This window comes from Chrysochloris asiatica, unplaced genomic scaffold (genome assembly GCF_000296735.1).
Source record: "Chrysochloris asiatica unplaced genomic scaffold, ChrAsi1.0 scaffold00087, whole genome shotgun sequence".
Classification (NCBI taxonomy): Eukaryota; Metazoa; Chordata; class Mammalia; order Afrosoricida; family Chrysochloridae; genus Chrysochloris; species Chrysochloris asiatica.
Window position 1 is genome coordinate 12480967 of NW_006408605.1, and position 17679 is coordinate 12498645.

The following is a 17679-nucleotide window of genomic DNA, read 5'->3' on the forward strand; positions in this document are numbered from 1 at the left end:
TGATGGAAAGACTTTCTATCTTCTTATTGAGACATTTAACCTAAAAGAAATGAGTTAAATAATTTATACCGAGAACAAGTAAAATTTGCTTTGATCAAATTAAAAAATATGACTCTGGAAATAAAGTGTCCGCTGCGTCCTTTCCAAGCGCCAGAAAGAGCTGCCGAGAAACAACATGACAAAGACGTAAAATAACTAACCCTAACCCGGCGAATATTAGTACCATATTTTTTGGTAGATTACACGGCATCACTGTGGGCCACGCAGAGAAATCCTCACTAAGCACCAACAGGAGAGGTTTTGCTCATTGAGGAAGCCCCATAAAAACTAGAAAATGGATAAAATTTTCCTTTACAAAAGCGATCTGACTTCACTCAAGGGTTGGCTCAGAAACCACAAGGGAACAAGTTAAATTTCCTATCTGTGCATTTCAAGAAAGGAATAAAACTGTTCACCTCTCCTCCCCAACTCTGTGTCTTTAAGATGACCCCAGTTGTTCTCCTAGTTCCCCACTACATACATACACACACCCTACCCTCCTCCTAAGAAGTATCACAGACAAGTTTCACGACTCCTGAATGGGAGGAAAGCCTTAGTAACATTGACTTAACCTGAGCCTCAGCTTGCCTTTCTTTCAAATGGGTCTAACACCCACTTTCCAGGGCTCTGGTGAGGAGTAAAAGAGATGCTAGAACTTGACAGGAGTGAGTACTCAATAATTGTTTGGGTGCATATTTTCTCCTTGACCTAGAGAAATGGCCAGCAAGTGTAAACCCAAGCACGAGAGATTTTACCACCTTACTTCACTCCTAATCCTTCTAAACTACACCTCAAACTGTACGTCCACAATGGGACACTTTTAGTTCTACCCTAGAGAGAAAGTTTAGCTTCAGAAATATCAGTTCCACTGACTTTGAGGGCCTGTTATTGTTGTTATTAAGTGCTGATGAGTTAGTTTCAACTCATAGCAACTCTCTATATATAGGACTTCTAAGGAGGGGCTGGGTTCTATGAAGAAAAACGTGGCATCAGGATTGGAGGAAGACTCATCAACAACCTGCCATATGCAGATGATACAACCTTCCTTGCTGAAAGTGAAGAAGACTTAAAACATTTACAGATGAAGATCAAAGAGCACAGCCTTCAGTATGGATTGCATCTCAATGTAAAGAAAACAAAAATCCTCACCACTGGACCAATAAACAACACTCTTATCAACAGAGAAAAGATTGAAGTTGTCAAGGACTTCATTCTTCTTGGATCAGCTATGAACACTCATGGAAGCAGCAGTCAAGAAATCAAAGGATGTATTGCATTAGGCAAATCTGCTGCACAAGACCTTTTTAAAGTGTTGAAGAGCAAAGATGTCAGCTTGAGGACTAAGGTGCACCTGACCCAAGCCATGGTATTTTCAATAACCTCATATGCATGTGAAAGCTGGACAGTGAATAAGGAAGACTGGAGAAGAATTGATGCCTTTGAGTTATGGTGTTAGAGGAGAATATTGAAAGTGTCATGGGCTGCCAAAAGAACCAATAGATCCATTTTGGAAGAAGTGTAGCCAGAGTGCTCCTTGGAGGCCAAAATGGGCAAACTTCGTCTCTCATACTTCGGACATATTGTCAGGAGGGACCAGTCACTGTAGAAGGATATCATGTTTGGTAAGGTGGAGGGTCAGAGAAAATGAAGAAGACCCCCAATGAGATGGATTGGTCAAGTGGCAGCATCGATGGACTCAAGCGTGGCAACAATAGTGAGGTTGGCCCAGGATCAGGCAGTGTTTTGTTCTGCTGTGCATAAGGTTGCTGTGGGTTGGTACTAACTCAATGGCACCTAACAACAACAACAAGGAGGGGCTGGTGGGTTTGAACCACCTACCTTGCGATTAGCAGTCCAGTGCTTACCCTACAGTGTCACACCAGGATTCCTAGCTGACCAAAAAGTAATTTTAGTTCCAAATAAACAAAAACACCCCAGGTTTAAAAGTAAGACTTCTGGAGTCAAAACAGTGTTGTTAAATGCTGTCGAGTCGATTCCGACCCATAGCGACCCTGCATAGGGTTTCCAAAGAGCAGCTGGTGAGCTTGAACCACCTACCTTGCAGTTCAATGGGACTTTGCAGTCTGATGCATTAGCTCATAGCGCCACACCAGGACTCCAGGAGTTGAGACAGTACCAGGCTCTAATTCTGGCTTTACCACTTACTCAGCTGTGTGACTTTGGTCAAGTTAACGTAATCACCCCCAAGTCTTCATCTGCAACATGAAACAATAATAACATATATTTCACAGGATTGAATGGGACATAAAGTATTTAATGGGGCACCTGGCATGTGGTTAAAAAAATTTCAATAGATGATGACAGACTTTGTCAGATTATTTATTGCAGTGACCTTGGGAGAGACAGTCAAGGTCAGAATACATTTTCTCAATTTTCCAGTTATGGATTGTGATCCCCAGATGGGCGGAGGCTCTGGTTGGCTTTTGTTCTGGACACACCACAGTAAAGACTGCGGTCTATGTTTAATAGTTCCTGACACACACTTGGTGGCACAGAACTGAGGAAACTGGATGGAGAGATTCAACCCCCTGGCACATGAGTCCTGAAGGAGAAGGAAGGACTTGGAATGTTCAGTCTGGAAGCCTAGAGGGCTCAGGGGGCTGGAATGACAGCCTTCATATTCCCAAAGGCCTGTCAAATGCCAGACAGAGTCTCACAGTGAATATGGGCTCCTACTGTAATCCGAGAAGCTGGGTTCTATGAAGAAAAACGTGCATTAGGATTGGAGGAAAACTCATTAACAACCTGCCATATGCAGATGATACAACCTTGCTTGTTGAGAGTGAAGAGGATTTAAAACATTTACAGATGAAGATCAAAGAGCACAGCCTTCAGTATGGATTGCATCTCAATGTAAAGAAAACAAAAATCCTCACCACTAGACCAATAAACAACATTCTCATCAACAGAAAAGATTGAAGTTGTCAAGGACTTCATTCTTCTTGGATCAACTATCAACACTCATGGAAGCAGCAGTCAAGAAATCAAAGGATGTATTGCATTAGGCAAATCTGCTGCACAAGACCTTTTTAAAGTGTTGAAGAGCAAAGATGTCAGCTTGAGAACTAAGGTGCCTGACCCAAGCCATGGTATTTTCAATAACCTCATATGCATGTGAAAGTTGGACAGTAAATAAGGAAGACCTTAGAAGAATTGATGCTTTTGAGTTATGGTGTTGGAGGAGAATACTGAAAGTGCTATGGGCTACCAAAAGAACCAACAGATGTGTTTTGGAAGAAGTGCAGCCAGAGTGCTCCTTGGAGGCCAGGATGGCTAAACTTCGTCTCTCATACTTCAGACACATTGTCAGGAGGGACCAGTCACTGGAGAAGGATATCATGTTTGGTAAGGTGGAGGGGCATCGGAAAATAGGAAGACTCCCAATGAGATGGATTGGCCTAATGGCAGCATCGATGGACTCAAGTGTGGCAACAGTAGTGAATTTGGCCCAGGATCCGGCAGTGTTTCGTTCTACTATGCATAAGGTCACTATGAGTTGGTACCGACTTGATGGCACCTAACAACAACAACAACAATTGAAGATAGTCTTGAATAATAGAAACTTTGCTGCAATGAAAAGGGCTGCCTACAGAGGTAGTGAGTTCCAGATCCAGTGTAAACAGCCTAGAGGTAATATTGAGGGGTCTTTGAGGATCAGCCCAGGACTACACAAAATAGTCCCTATGCACATCTTAGAATATATCAGGAGGGATCAAGCTCAGAAGCTATCCACCTACCTAATCTGGGGCTTTCTACCCCCACACTTCTTTTCTGTGAGTTTCCTTCTTTTTTTCTCTTTGAGTTCTCTTCTCTTCTCCCCACCCATTCATACCTGGCCTTGGGGACCCTGGAGAAAGGCAAAGACCATATGGAGAAAGTCTGAGTATTGTGGGTCTGTTTGGTTGAATGATAGAAAGGTAAAGGAAAGAGAAGCAAGTGATGTGTGTGTGTGTGTGTGTGTGTGTGTGTGTGTGTGTGTGTGTTTGAGAGACAGGTGGGAGAGACAGAGACAGAGAGACAGAGAAAACAGTGAAGATACAAAGAAAGAGAGAGAAGCAAAAATGTACCCAAAATCCCCCAAGTAAATAGAAAGAGGAGAAAAATGCTGAGAGGGGAAAATAAAAATGGACAGGAGATTCAGAGAGACAAGAGTAAAGAGCAGGCTAGGTAGAGGATGCACAGCCCCAAGACTGTTCCTGAGGCTGGTGGTGGGTGGCCTGGGGCACACACACACACACTTGTGTGTATGTGTGTAAAGGTGTGTGCACGAGCACTCACAAGCTGACTGCTGAGCCACCGTGTCAGGGTGAGCATCAGTGTGAGAACGCGTGTCAGCCCCCAATGGGGATGAGCTGGCTTTTATCTTCTTGGGCTGCGCAGGATTTACAAGCTTTTGAAATGCAGGATTAATAAGGAGAGGCCAGTGTTTTAATCTATAATGGAACAGAAAGTATCATTATTGTTAAATAATGCACAGCCTGTCGTTTATTAAGAATTAATGGTTTATCGAGTGCTCAGGTTGCTGCAGCCGCCTCTGCCCTCCCAGGCCTGGGCTCCTAGCCGCTGGCCCGGCCACACAGCCATGCCTCCCAGAGCCTGATTGGCCATGGGCAGGCTGGAGGGACAGCAGGTCCACGCCTGAAAGACTCTGTGCTCTTGTTCCCAGGCTTGCCTCTCAAAGGCTTTCCCTCGCTCAGGCTGGGAGAGGCTGCAGGGCTGTGTAAGGAGACATTATGGGAGGAATCTACCTCCTTCCTTCAGTCTGGATCCATCTACCCCAAATCAGGTAACCAAAAAAAAAAAAAAAAAGTGTCCTCAATGCGTGGTGCTTATTCACTGCCTTTTCTAGACCTATGAAATTCAATTTCCACCTTTCACACTGAGTCCTATGGAAATGGTGACAATACAGACACCAGGGATGGGAGGGGTGCCATCTCACTCCCTGCTTTCCTCTGAGGCCTGGAATGGGGAATCACACAAATTACCAGAAGGAGAAACAGAAGCACCTGCTGAAACAGCATCAGGTGCCCCCAGGAAAGGGAACCAGCATTGACTGAGAGCTTACTCTGGGCCAGTCATTTCACAACATCATCTCATTGTAATCCACATCACCATACTGGGAGGGATTGCTTTCTCCATTTTATAGACTGGAAAACTGAGGCTTAAGGAAGTGAGTCCTGGTGTGACACTGTGGGTTAATGCACATGACTCTAAAGTTGCTTTGAACTGCAAAGTCAGTGGTTCAAACTCAGGTTCAAACTCACCAACTGTTCTTCTGGTCACTATGGGTCAAATTGACAACAACAACAAGGGAAGTGAAGTCCTTTGCCCAAGGCCATTTGCAGATAAGAGCCACACAGAACGGAGCTAATCTATTCTATCCCAAAGTTCTTTGTTCTCCAGACCTTGTTGTTGTTAAGTGCCATTGAGCAAAGCTATATAGGGTTTCCAAGGAGCTTGAACCACCGACCTTGCAGTTCAAATGACTTTGCAGTCTGACGCATTAGAACGCAGCACCACACCAGGACTCCCCTCCAGACCTTGGAGTACCAGTTTTAAGGTTTCCCCATTTGTCTCCAGTGAGGAGTTGGAAGGGACAGCACTAGGAGAACTGCTATAGAGGTTTCCATGCCTGTCTTGTGGAGCTGTGACTGCAAGGATGAGCCACATCCAGCATCTCTTCCAGCTGGGAAAATTGAGTCATGGAGCCAGTGAGTGACTGAGTCAAGGATGGCAACTCAGAGGTGTCCTTCAGCCCCTGTGCCACAGAACTCCTCACACTCCCCACCCACCAATCTATGTGGTATAGGTTTCTGGCCAGAAATACCCTAGGTCCAGAAACAGACGCTGACCATGTGCTATATATATAAGGCAAGGGTCAGAGCTGTGTGACCTTATGCAAGTTACCCCACCTCTCTGAACCTCGGTTAAGTGGTAATAATGTCTACCTCAAAGGATTGTTGGGAGTACTAGATAAAGTAATTCATGCAAGAGCTTGGCACAGACCAAGGTAAGCACTCAGTGTTGATATTGAAGCTGGGTGGTGGTGGAGTGACATCATTGTTGCTGTGATTATCAATACCAGAGCAAGCATGCTTCCAGCATCTGCAAGAACCAATTCCCATCCTGTTCTCTCATTACACAAGCACGTATTGACCACCTACTATGTGACAAGCACACACTTACTGAGCACCTTCACTGTGCCAGGTCCATGCTCCCCAGGACTTGTGGACCAGTCAGACACTTGACTTATCCCACTGAGCCTCCACATCTTACCCTTCTTCACTGCCCTTTACTTCCCTTTCCCCGCATCTCCTTTTCATCTTACTCCACTTCAGTTCCCACCCTAATTTCTCATCTTCACCTACCTCCTCCATCTCCATCTTACACCCTTCATTAGCTTCACCTCTACCCCCAGGTCCTCCACTTGTTCCATTCTCCATTTCAACCAACTCATTCCATCCTCATCTCCTTCCTTATTCCCCTCTCCATCTTTTTGTCCACCCCCAACCTCAAACCCTCTCTCACCTCATTCCCATCTCACCCCAATCTCCTGCACAATTTCCACTCCAATCTCTCCCTGCCTTGCCTCCCCTTTATCCCATTCCCATCTTCCCCCAGCCCCAGGAGTCCTCTCACTCAAGATCCCAATAGGGGATGGAACGCTGTTCCCAGAGGCCACTTCGGAGAGATGCACTCCAGGGGTTGAACCTGGTGCATCTTCAGAACCTGCCGTGGGTAGAGTCCCCTGGACTGCCAGGAGTGAGGAAGCAAACCAGCTCCTTGCTCCCCACCCCCTTCATCCCTCTCTCCTCTGGGCGGGCCACCGCTGGGACCTCGGCCCACAGCCCGGCTTCTCACGCGGCTCCTGTTTTATTAACCTGCCTGTCGCTGCTCTCGCCACTGAATAGAGCCTGGGGTGGGGGGGATCCTGGAGGGGGGGCCCTGGGCTTTGCCAACCATCACCATGGAAACAGCAGCCTCGGCCAATCAGTGGGCAGGCTGCACCGAGTGTAGCAGGCAGTTCGGTCTCGGAAGCCTCGTGCAGCCGCAGGCTGACTCCTGCCTGACAGGCCTCCGCAGCCCCTGCCGCGGGAGAGGATGAAAGAAGGGACAAGACCCAGGGGAAAAGGGCACAGGCGGGGGAATGGTGGGGAGTGCCAGGCCAGAGGACGTTGATGGCCTGGTGAGAGGACTGGGAGAGGTGGGAGAGAGGGGTCAGGAAGTCAGAGACTCCTGGGATGGGGATTTGAAGATAGAAGTTAAGAGCCTGGACCATGGAGTTGAGTTCTTTACATTAGGGTTTCTCAACCTTTGAACTATTGGCATGTTGGGACAGATAATACTTTGGTGTTGGGGGCGGTTCTGGGTATTGCAGGATGGTTAGCAACAACCCCTAGTCCCATTCTTTCCCTACTCCTACTTGTGACAACAAAAACGCCTCCAGACATTGCTTGCTGTTTCGTGGGGTTCAAATTTGCCTACAGTTGAGAACGATTGGCCTCAGCCTTCACAGGACAGTGGTTTCCATTGGTAGCACTTGCTGTCTCTGAGCTGGCTTCCCTGAGGGGAAGAAGGGAGGAGGAGGAAGAAGAGAAAAGGGAATGGAAGTGGGTGAAAAAACAGGAGGCAGGAGAGAGCCCAGGGCAGAGTTCCTGATGGGTGGGAGAGCTTCTAGATATAGGGATGTTGGAGAAAGAAGGCCTTGGGGGGAGACTTGGGGGTGCCAATTTATGCTTCAAAGATTAAATACAATAAAATATGGGCTCTGGTAGTGGGCTGCTAATCTCAGGGTCAGCAGTTCGAAACTACTAGCTGTTCCATGGGAGAAAGAGGAGGCTTTCTGCTCCTGTAAAGATTTACAGCCTCGGAAACCCTATACAGGGTCACTATGAGTCGGAACCAACTCCAGGGCACACAACAACAACAACAACAAACACCTTTTCAAAGCATTGCAGTTCCCTCTTCCCTGTACTCAGTTCCTTGCCTCTAGTTGTCAAAATCCTATTGGCACCTCAGCCAAGAAGCTCTCCCTGATGCTCTGACTCAGATTGATTTTTCCCCCCTCCACTATTCCCTGAAACTTTGCTTCTCTACCTACCTGCTAGTTCTTAGCACAATTCCCACTACTGTCAGACATTGCACTAAAGGCTTTAAGCACATTTTCTTATTTAATCCTACAACTCCATAAATTAAGCACATCACCATTGGACAGATGAAAAGACTGAGGCTCATGTTAAGTAATCTGTCCGAAGCCATTCAGCTAGAAATAGTAAAATAAAGATTAAGACCCAGGTTTTTATGACTCCAGTGCCCGTATTTATAACCACTGCTATACACGGAGACTTGCCATGAGTCAGTACTGACTAGATTGCAACTAACAACAGCAAAAACACACTTTGTAAACACCAAACCCTCCATTACACTCAGAAGACTTTGCGATGTCTAAAATAGCACTAGTGAGAACAAGTGCCTGGAACTGTTTTGAATCAGCTGATGGTCTCTGGGAAGGGTTCCTCTGGTCTGAGTGGGCAATTGGGCATTGAGCCTAAGATGGCTGAACTGGCAGCCCCAGAGCTCTGAATGCTCCCTAACAGGTGCATTTTCCAAAGATCTTTTAGTTTAATTGGGCCTTGGATTAGCTGGGCCAACTCCATGAATGGCAAGTGCCTCTGAGGCCCCAAGACTTGGGAATGACCCTCAGTTCCCATGGATGCTGGGCCATGGCCCCCCCTAGTGGCCAAAGGACTGAGTGTCATGGGTGTGGTGAGGAAATGAGAATGGAGATCCCACACAGCCCAGTGGGCTTTTCTCTAAGCCCTAGTCCCAGACCCTACAATCCCCTCAATAACGGTGCCAATTTGAGGACTCACCTCTAACCTAGGCCTAAAGACAAAACAAACCTATTCCCTCCATTCTTCCCACACATAGTAAGAGCCCTTTTCTTCCTATCCCATTTGAAATTAAGAGGTGTTGTGGACAGAGGACTTTCGTCCAAGCCTCCCAGCCCATGTGGATCCCATTCCCAGCTCTGCCTTACACGTGCAGCACGAGAGGATTGGAGGTTGAGGGATGTCTGCCAGGAAGCATCGTGTGATCCCGCTTCCCTCTCAGGTAAAGGTTTTGATCTGAATCCAGGAGTTGGAGTCCCAGGGGGCTCATATCAGAACTGCTCCTCCACTCCAGACAAGCATACACCATCCACCTCCCCCAGGAACCCGTAACACAAGCACCTCAGCTTTGAAGACAAGGCTCCTGACAGGCTGTTGTTCCCATGGCAACACCATCCCAGGCTGCCCTACCCAATGTTTGCCTCCCTAGCCTCCCCTTCCTCCATCCTAAACCAACATCACCTTCATTCATAGAGCAAGAACTGCTAAACATGGAACAGTGGCTACCCCTCTCCCTGGTTCTATCTCTCTTAACCCCTCTTTCTTTTTCCTTTCATTCAGTGGAGAGCCATGAACCAGAGAAAGAAATAGATGGAGTCGGAGTGAGGTAGAGTGGGGCTGATTGAGGGATAGCATATGAATAGGAGGGAGTCATGGCTTAGAGTCCACCCCCTGCAACTCAGGGGAGGGAACCCTAAGACACTGCTCTTCTCATTTCCAGCTTTGTCTCGGATTAGAGATCTGTGTGTCTCCCAGCTCTATCTTTCTGATGGACCCAAGGCCCCAAAACACAGCAAGATGAGGTTTCTTCAACACCAACCAAACTGAGGCTCAGAGACCAAAAGCAATGGCTGTGCTTTGGAACTCAATACCAAGACTGCTCCTGATCCTTGCATGTAAATACACTTATTACCTTACAGGGGCAGTTGGGGATAGGACTCCACTTACAGAGGGATTATAGGATGCACTAGAGCGGATTCTCAGACTTCATCTATAGTTACACAATGCAACTTGACCAACTGGGAGAAGGAAAACTGGCTTTAGGAGAATTGGCAGGTGCTATAGGAAAGTCAGGGTAAGCTCAGAGTAGCCATTCAGTCTCATCTCTGCAGGAGGCCCTAAACTATGGTCAGCAGGCTCAGCTTCAGAATCAGCCAGCCTAAGCTTGAATGATAATGCCCTAATTTACTCACTGATTCAGTGATAAAATTTTTACCTTTCATGCAGAACACTTGGGCTCCAATATTGGCCAATGTAACTCAAGCACAGCCAACACCCTGTTTTTCATCAGGGACTTGCATTTTGCTCTGATGCTGAACAGGCTTCAGTGGTGCTTCCATACTGTGACAGACTAGGAAAAGAGATAGGAAGATCGTAGAAGACTTGATGCCTTTGAGTTGTGGTGTTGGGGAAGAATACTGAAAGTGCCTTGGACTGCCAAAAGAACCAATAGATCTGTTTTGGAAGAAGTGCAGCCAGAGTGCTCCTTGGAGGCCAGGATGGCTAAGCTTCGTTTTCGTCTCTCATACTTTGGACATATTGTCAGGAGGGAACAGTTGCTGGAAAACATGTCATGTGGGTAAGATGGAGGGTCAGAAAAAAAGAGGAAGACCCCTAACGAGATGGATCAGCCAGGTGGCATCATTGATGGCGTCAAGTGTGGCAGCAGTAGTGAGGTTGGCCCAGGATTGGACATTGTTTCGTTCTGCTGTGCCTGGAGTCTCTATGAGTCGGTTCCGACTCGATGGCACCTGACAACAACAACACCTACTTCTGAAAAAACAAGCCAGTGAAAACCCTGGTCAGGTCCCATTGTGCAGGAGGTTAGCATGAGTTGGAAGGACAATTCCATGGTAACCTAGCAACAACAGCAATTTACTCACTATGTGATGCTGAACAAAATACCTACCATCTCTGAGCCCCAATACTTTTATGTGAAAAACAGAGATAGTAACTATATAAGATATGAGGCTAGAATCTATCCCTCTCTATGGAGCCCTATGTCGTTCCAGATGCAGTGTTTTAGCACTGGACTGCAAACCACAAGGTCGGTGGTTCAAGCCCATTAGTCACTTCGAGGAAGAAAGATGAAGTTTTCTGCTCCCACAAAGACTTTCAGCCTTGGAAACCCTATACAGGATCCCTATGATCTGGATCCAACTCCAGGGCACATAACAACCACTTCTCATTCAATCCTTGTAAGAGTCCAGTGAACTGGATATTATCATTGTATGGATATTCTACAGGGGGGGAATCTAAGGCCCAGTGAGTGGGAGAGTTGAGCTTTTATTGTAGACATGATGAAATAATGTATGGACAAGGTCCCAATCTACCAACCAGTTGCCGTTGAATCATGGTGACTCCATGTGTGGCAGAATAGGACTGTGCTCCACAGGGTTTTCATTGGCTATGACATTTTGGAAGCAGATAACCAGGACTTTCTTCCAAGGCACCTTTGAGTAGGTTCTGTTCTAGGGGATAAAAAGACCACAAATTCAAATGTATTTTATAAGACTTATGAAGTCTTAAACAGGACAAAGATAAATTATCTGAATGCAGACCATCAGCATGAGGCCATAAAGATATTCAAAGAACTCATGGACACATGGATAATTGACCGTTGCTGTTAAGTGCCATCCAGTCAGTTCTGACCATAGCAACCCTGTATAGGGATTCTGAGAAGTAGCTAGTGAGCTTGAACCTTGTGAGCTGACCTTGTGGTTCAAACCAACTGAGCACTCCAGAGCATTAACCCACAGTGCCCCACCAGAATACAACTGTCCTGCACTTTCAACTTGAGGCCTCATTTTTTTTTTTTTTTCTTTCTTTTCAGGGTTGAGGGACTGACCTAGAAATGGTCTCTCACAACCCTGTCAGTTTGGACATTCCTTGGTTCATAGCTAGGCTTCCTTCCTATGGCACATTCCCAATCTCACCAAATCTGAGCCCAAACTCTTACCCAGTGGGGCACACAGTCTTTGTTGCTGATAGAGAAGGAATTTGAAGTGAAGAGAAGTAAGACATAGAGACTTTAACTTAAGTCACAGAACCTTATTAATAAGGATAACCCCACTCTTCCAGAACTTAGATCCCTGGATGGCACAAATAGTTTTCAATTGGATGCTAACCTAAAGGTTGGCAATTTCGAACTATATTAGAGCTTAAATTCTTAGCACTTGGCTTGCAGAAGGCTACAGTTTACAGTGGGAGTTCTAATAACTCTATTTGGAGCCTTGACATAAATTCAGCTTTCATTTGAGTTCTTTCTCATCATTGACCAGCAAATATATTCTGCATGAGGCTAAACTTTTTACATTGCTGGTTGTTGTTGTTAAGTGTTATCCAGTAGGTTTCCACTCACAGCAACCTTGCATAGGGTTTTCAAGGAACCTACCAGCCACTCCTATGTAGGGTTGCTATGAGTCCAAACTGACTCCTGGACACTACAACAATGTATAAAACTTTGCCCTCATGCAGTGTGTTAGAAAGTGGATTACGGAATCCCTTAGCCAGCCAAGGAAGAAGTAGTCTTGCTTGCCCTTGAGGGATTTGCCTGGATGTCCCCTAGTGGAGATTAAGGTACCAGCGTCACGTAGTCATGAGTCACACCCTGACCAAGGTGGCCAGAAGGTCCCAGAACCAATCCTGTAAACATTTTCTAATCTGCAATAGTGTACATATCCAATCATTGTTCTTAGAAGCCTGTGATAGTGGTGAATTGATCAGCATGATTTTATGATGAGATATCCTTTGTTTTCCTATAATTAGCCAGGGATCATAGTGACACAACCATAAGCACTGGACTGTGAATCATAAGGTTGGTGGTTCAAGTCCACCAACCACTCCATGGGAAAAAGATGAGGCTTTCTGCTCCTCCAGGATCCTCCAGATCAAACTGACTTTGCAGTCCAGTGCATTAACCCTCAGTGCCACACCAGCTGTCCAATTCTCCTAGTAGCCTTGGACAAGTCACTTCCTCCTAACCAAACCGACACACTAAACAATAACAACAATCCTGCCCCCATAATATTCAGCCTTTGAAGGTCAAGGTCAGAAGCTTCAGAGGTTTTGAAGTGAGGGGGTGGTGTGGGTGAAGGAAAGTAATCCTTTCTGAACTGGGTGCTAACTTGGAACTCAAACCCACCCGCCCACCCAACCTGGCTTGCAGCTTCCCCTCCTCCCTTCTGGCCACCCCCAGCTTTGCCAGCTTCCTCCCACCCCACTTCAGTCCCTGAGCAGCCCAGCCCCTCCAAAAACCTTAGAACTCTGGGACCTAGCCATCATCCCTGCCCCCCACATGGAGTGACTGTGTTGAACAAACAGCATTGTTCTCCACACAATAGACAGAGAGAACTTGGGAATTCACAGAAAAGGTCCTGAATTTCAGCTTCCTTCCCCTCCAAGCCCTAGAGGGATCCATTGTCTGTAAACTCAGTTTAAAAAATGCACTATTCCTCCAGCTGGGGAGCCTCTTAAGTAATACGGAAGCACCTCCCCCTATCCTTCCCCAGCCCGTTCAGAGCAAGGCTGGAGAGGTGGGGGGTGGAGGAGTAGCCACCAGAGTCCCAGCATCAGGATAAAGCTGGAAAGTGTCTGGGCACCCATTTTACCTCTGAGAAGACAGAGGCAACTGACCCACTCTTAGACTCTGGGTCACAGTATTCTGGCACTGAAATGAAGACTTCCAGGAGCCCCTCTATCTGTTCTCCTATCTACTTACAGATCTCCAAGGAGGGGAACCCATTACCTTCTGGGGCACATGTTCTAGAAGAAGCCCAGCACACCTCCCTGGCCTCTCTCTATTGGCTTGGTCTTCATCTGGCACTTACAGGCTTTCTGGAATTTGAAAACTGCCATTATAGACCCCTGGAGGCTTTTATTTTTCTCTTGGGCTCCTTGAGGAGCTTCCCCTTTTTCACTACTTTGTTGTTATTGTTGTTGTTAAGTGCTGTCAAGTCTGTTCTGACTCATAGTGACCCTGTGTAGGGTTTCCAAGGAGTAGCTGGAGGGTTTGAACCACAAGCATGATATCCTGCTCCAGAGACTAGTCCCTCCTGATCACATGTCCAAAGTATATGAGAAGTCTTGCCATTCTTGTTTCCAAGGAAACTTCTGCTGTATTTCTTTTAAGACAGATTTGTTTGTTCTTCTAGCAGTCCATGGTATAGTTAGTATTATTCCCCAACACCTTAATTCAAAGACATCCATTCTTAAGTCTTCCTTATTCGTTGTCCTGCTTATGTTTGCATATGAGGGGATTGGAAATACCAAGGCTTTGGTTAGGCACACCATAGTCCTCAAAGTGACTTTACTTTCGAGCTCTTTCGTAGCAGATTTACCCAATACAAGATGCCGATTGATTTCTTTACTGCTATTTCAACTCCTCTGTTTGTCACACTGTGGTGACTTGCATGTTGCTGTGATGCTGGAAGTTATCCCAGCTGGCATTTTAAATGCCAGCAGAGTCACCCATGGTGGGCAGATTTCAGCAGAACTTACAGACTAAGGAAGTTTAAGAAGAAGAGGCAGACTACTTATGATATTTGGCCATTGAAAACCTTATGAATGGCAGGAGAACATTGTCAGATATAATAACAGAACATGAGTCCCTTGGGTTGGAAGGTACTCAAAATATGACTAAGGAAGAGCTGCCTCCTCAAAATAGAGTTGACCATAATAATGTAAAAGGAGTACAGATTTCAAGACCTTCATTTGCTGATGGGGTACAATTCAAAATGAGAAGGAACAGCTGCAAATATCTATCAATAAGTAGAACACAAAATATATGAAGTATGAATCTAGGAAAATTAGAAGCTGTCAAAAATGAAAAGGAATGCATGAAGATCAAGATAGGCATTAGTGAGTTGAAATGGACTGGTATTGGTCATTTTGAATCTGATAATCATATGGTTGACAATCTGACAATCATATGTTGGCAAATTGAAGAGGAAAGGTGTCACAGTCATCATCAAAAAGAACATTTCAAGATCTATCCTGAAGTATAATGCTGCCTGTGATAGGATAATATCTATAAGCCTATAAGGAAGACCACTTAATACCACCATGAATCAAATTTACAAACCAACCACTAAAGCCAATGATGATGAAACTGAAGAATTCTACCACTCAATGGCACCTAACTACAACAACAAAAACCACCTTCTTCAGTCTGAAACTGATTCAACTCGCAATTAAGATGCACTTATAATTAATTGCTGGTGATTGGAATGCAAAGGTTGGAAACAAATACAGCCTTGGTAATAAAAATGATGCTGGAGATCACATGATAGAATTTTGCATGACCAGTGACTTGTTGATTGCAAGTATCATGTTTGGTAAGGTGGAGGGTCAGAGAAAAAGAGGAAGACCCCCAGCAAGATGGATTGGCCAAGTGGCAGCATCAGTGGGCTCAAGTGTGGCAACAGTAGTGAGGTTGGCCCAGGATTGGGCAGTGTTCATTCTGCTGTGCAGACCTCATAATAAGGTCACTATGAGTCGGTTCCAAATCAATGGCACCTAACAACAACAAAATATAAAAGATGAAAACACTACATTTGAACCTGTACAGATGACATACACAGAAATCAAATAGACCTCATCTGTGGGAAGAGATGGTAGGAATCTCCCTATCATGAAACAAGGCCAGGGATGGACTGTGGAACAGACCATCAATTGCTCATATGCAAGTTCAGGTTGAAGCTGAAGAAAATTAAAACAAGTTCATGAGAGCCAAAATTTGACCTTGAACATATCTCATCTGAATTTAGAGGTCATCTCAAGGACACATTTGATGCATTAGACACTAATGACCAAAGGCCAGAGAGCTGTGGCATGACATCAAGAATATTACATGCAAAGAAAACAAAGGGTCATTAAAAAGACAGGAAAGAAAGAACGAAAAGACCAAAAGGTACGTCAAAAGAGACTCTGAAACTTGTTCTGCAGCATGTGGTTGTGGTTGTTGTTAGGTGCTGTCGAGTCAGTTCCAACCCACAGCGACCCTGTATAGGGTTTCCAAGGAGTGGCTCGTAGGTTTGAACTTCTGACGTTGAGGTTTAAACTGATCTTGCAGTCCAGTGCAGTATCCTGAAGAGCCATATCAGAACTGCAGCATAGAGATGCTAAAAAGAATAAAGGAAATGAGAAAGTAAAAGAACTGAACAGAAAATTTCAAAGGGCAGCTATAGAAGATAAAGTCAAGTATTATAATGAAATATGCAAAGATCTGAAGTTAGAAAACCAAAAGGAAAGACCATTCTCAGCATTTCTCAAGCTGAAAGAACTAAAGATAAAATTCAAGCCTTGACTTGCAATTTTGAAGGATTCTATCGCTATGGGTAGGAACCTACTCAACGGCACTTAACAACAACAATGGGCAAAATATTGAATGATGCAGAAAGAATAAAAAGAAGATGGAAGGAATATACAGGGTCACTGTACCAAAAATAAATAGTCAAGAGGGAGTTTAGTTTCAGAGTATGTGGGGGAAGGTAGAATCCCCACTGAATAGTTTTCTTCTTATCTAGATGGGTTTGGTGAAAGGAAATGGGGATAAGATTATTATGATTCAATAGTGAATAATTGTTATCATGACTAATTGTGACTGTCACAACTGTAAAGGTAGAAGTTTTGTAACAAAAACTGGGAGGTAGTTAATCTTACAGTCCAGGAACAGAGGACCTTAGGACCATCAAGGGAGAAGAGCACGAGCGGAAGGTGGGACCCTATCCAGAGAAACAGTAACACCAGAGATGGAGACAGAGATAAAGACAGGGAGAGAGAGAGCAGCTGAGGACCCTAGACTCATGGAAAGAGAAAGATTGTGTGCTGGCAGCCAGGAGGCAGTCTTGCAGAATGTGCCCTTTGGTTATTTAAATGATTATATATTCCTGAGTGTTTTTGTGTACCTCCCCCACCAAAAAACAACAGAGGGAATAGAAGCAAATACTGTCGAATGATGATGCATAGAGGATATTGTAATTATTGCAATGAAACGATGAGTGTAAAACTGACGTTCTTCCATGTAAACTATGACTCAATTCACAATAAAACCTTAAAAATAAATAAATAAAAAGGCAACATTTTCCTAAGGACAAAGTCGAGACGGGATGGGAAGGTGGTTGGGATGCAAATAAGAGCCACAGGGAGGAAGCAGGATAACTGCTAGTGAACGGAGGGGATTGTAATCATTGAGATGAAACACAATGTATGATTTATTGAATGTAAACTTGACAATCGTGTCTGTAAACCTGCATTCAATTCACACAAAAAAATTTAAAAAGAAAAGAAAAATGGTCACTGTTCAATCATTTCAAGAGGTAGAGCATATGGTCAAGATCCGATGGTACACAAGGAAGAAGGTACACAAGGTGAACTGAAGGCATTGATAAAAACAAGGATCCAGGAATTGATGGAATACCAATTGAAATCTTTCAACAAAGTGATGCAGCACAGGAGGCACTCAAATCATTTGTGCCAAGAAATTTGGAAGACAGCTACCCGGCCAACCAACTGAAATAAATCATTATTTGTGCCATTCCAAAGAAAGATGACTCAATAGAAGAAGGAAATCATTGAACAATATCATTAATATCACATGTAAGTAAAATTTTGCTAAAGATAATTTTTAAATGGCTGCAATCATACATTGACAGGGAACTACCAGAAACTCAAGTCAGATTCAGAAGAGGATGTGGAACTAAGAATATCATTGCTGATGTCAGATGGA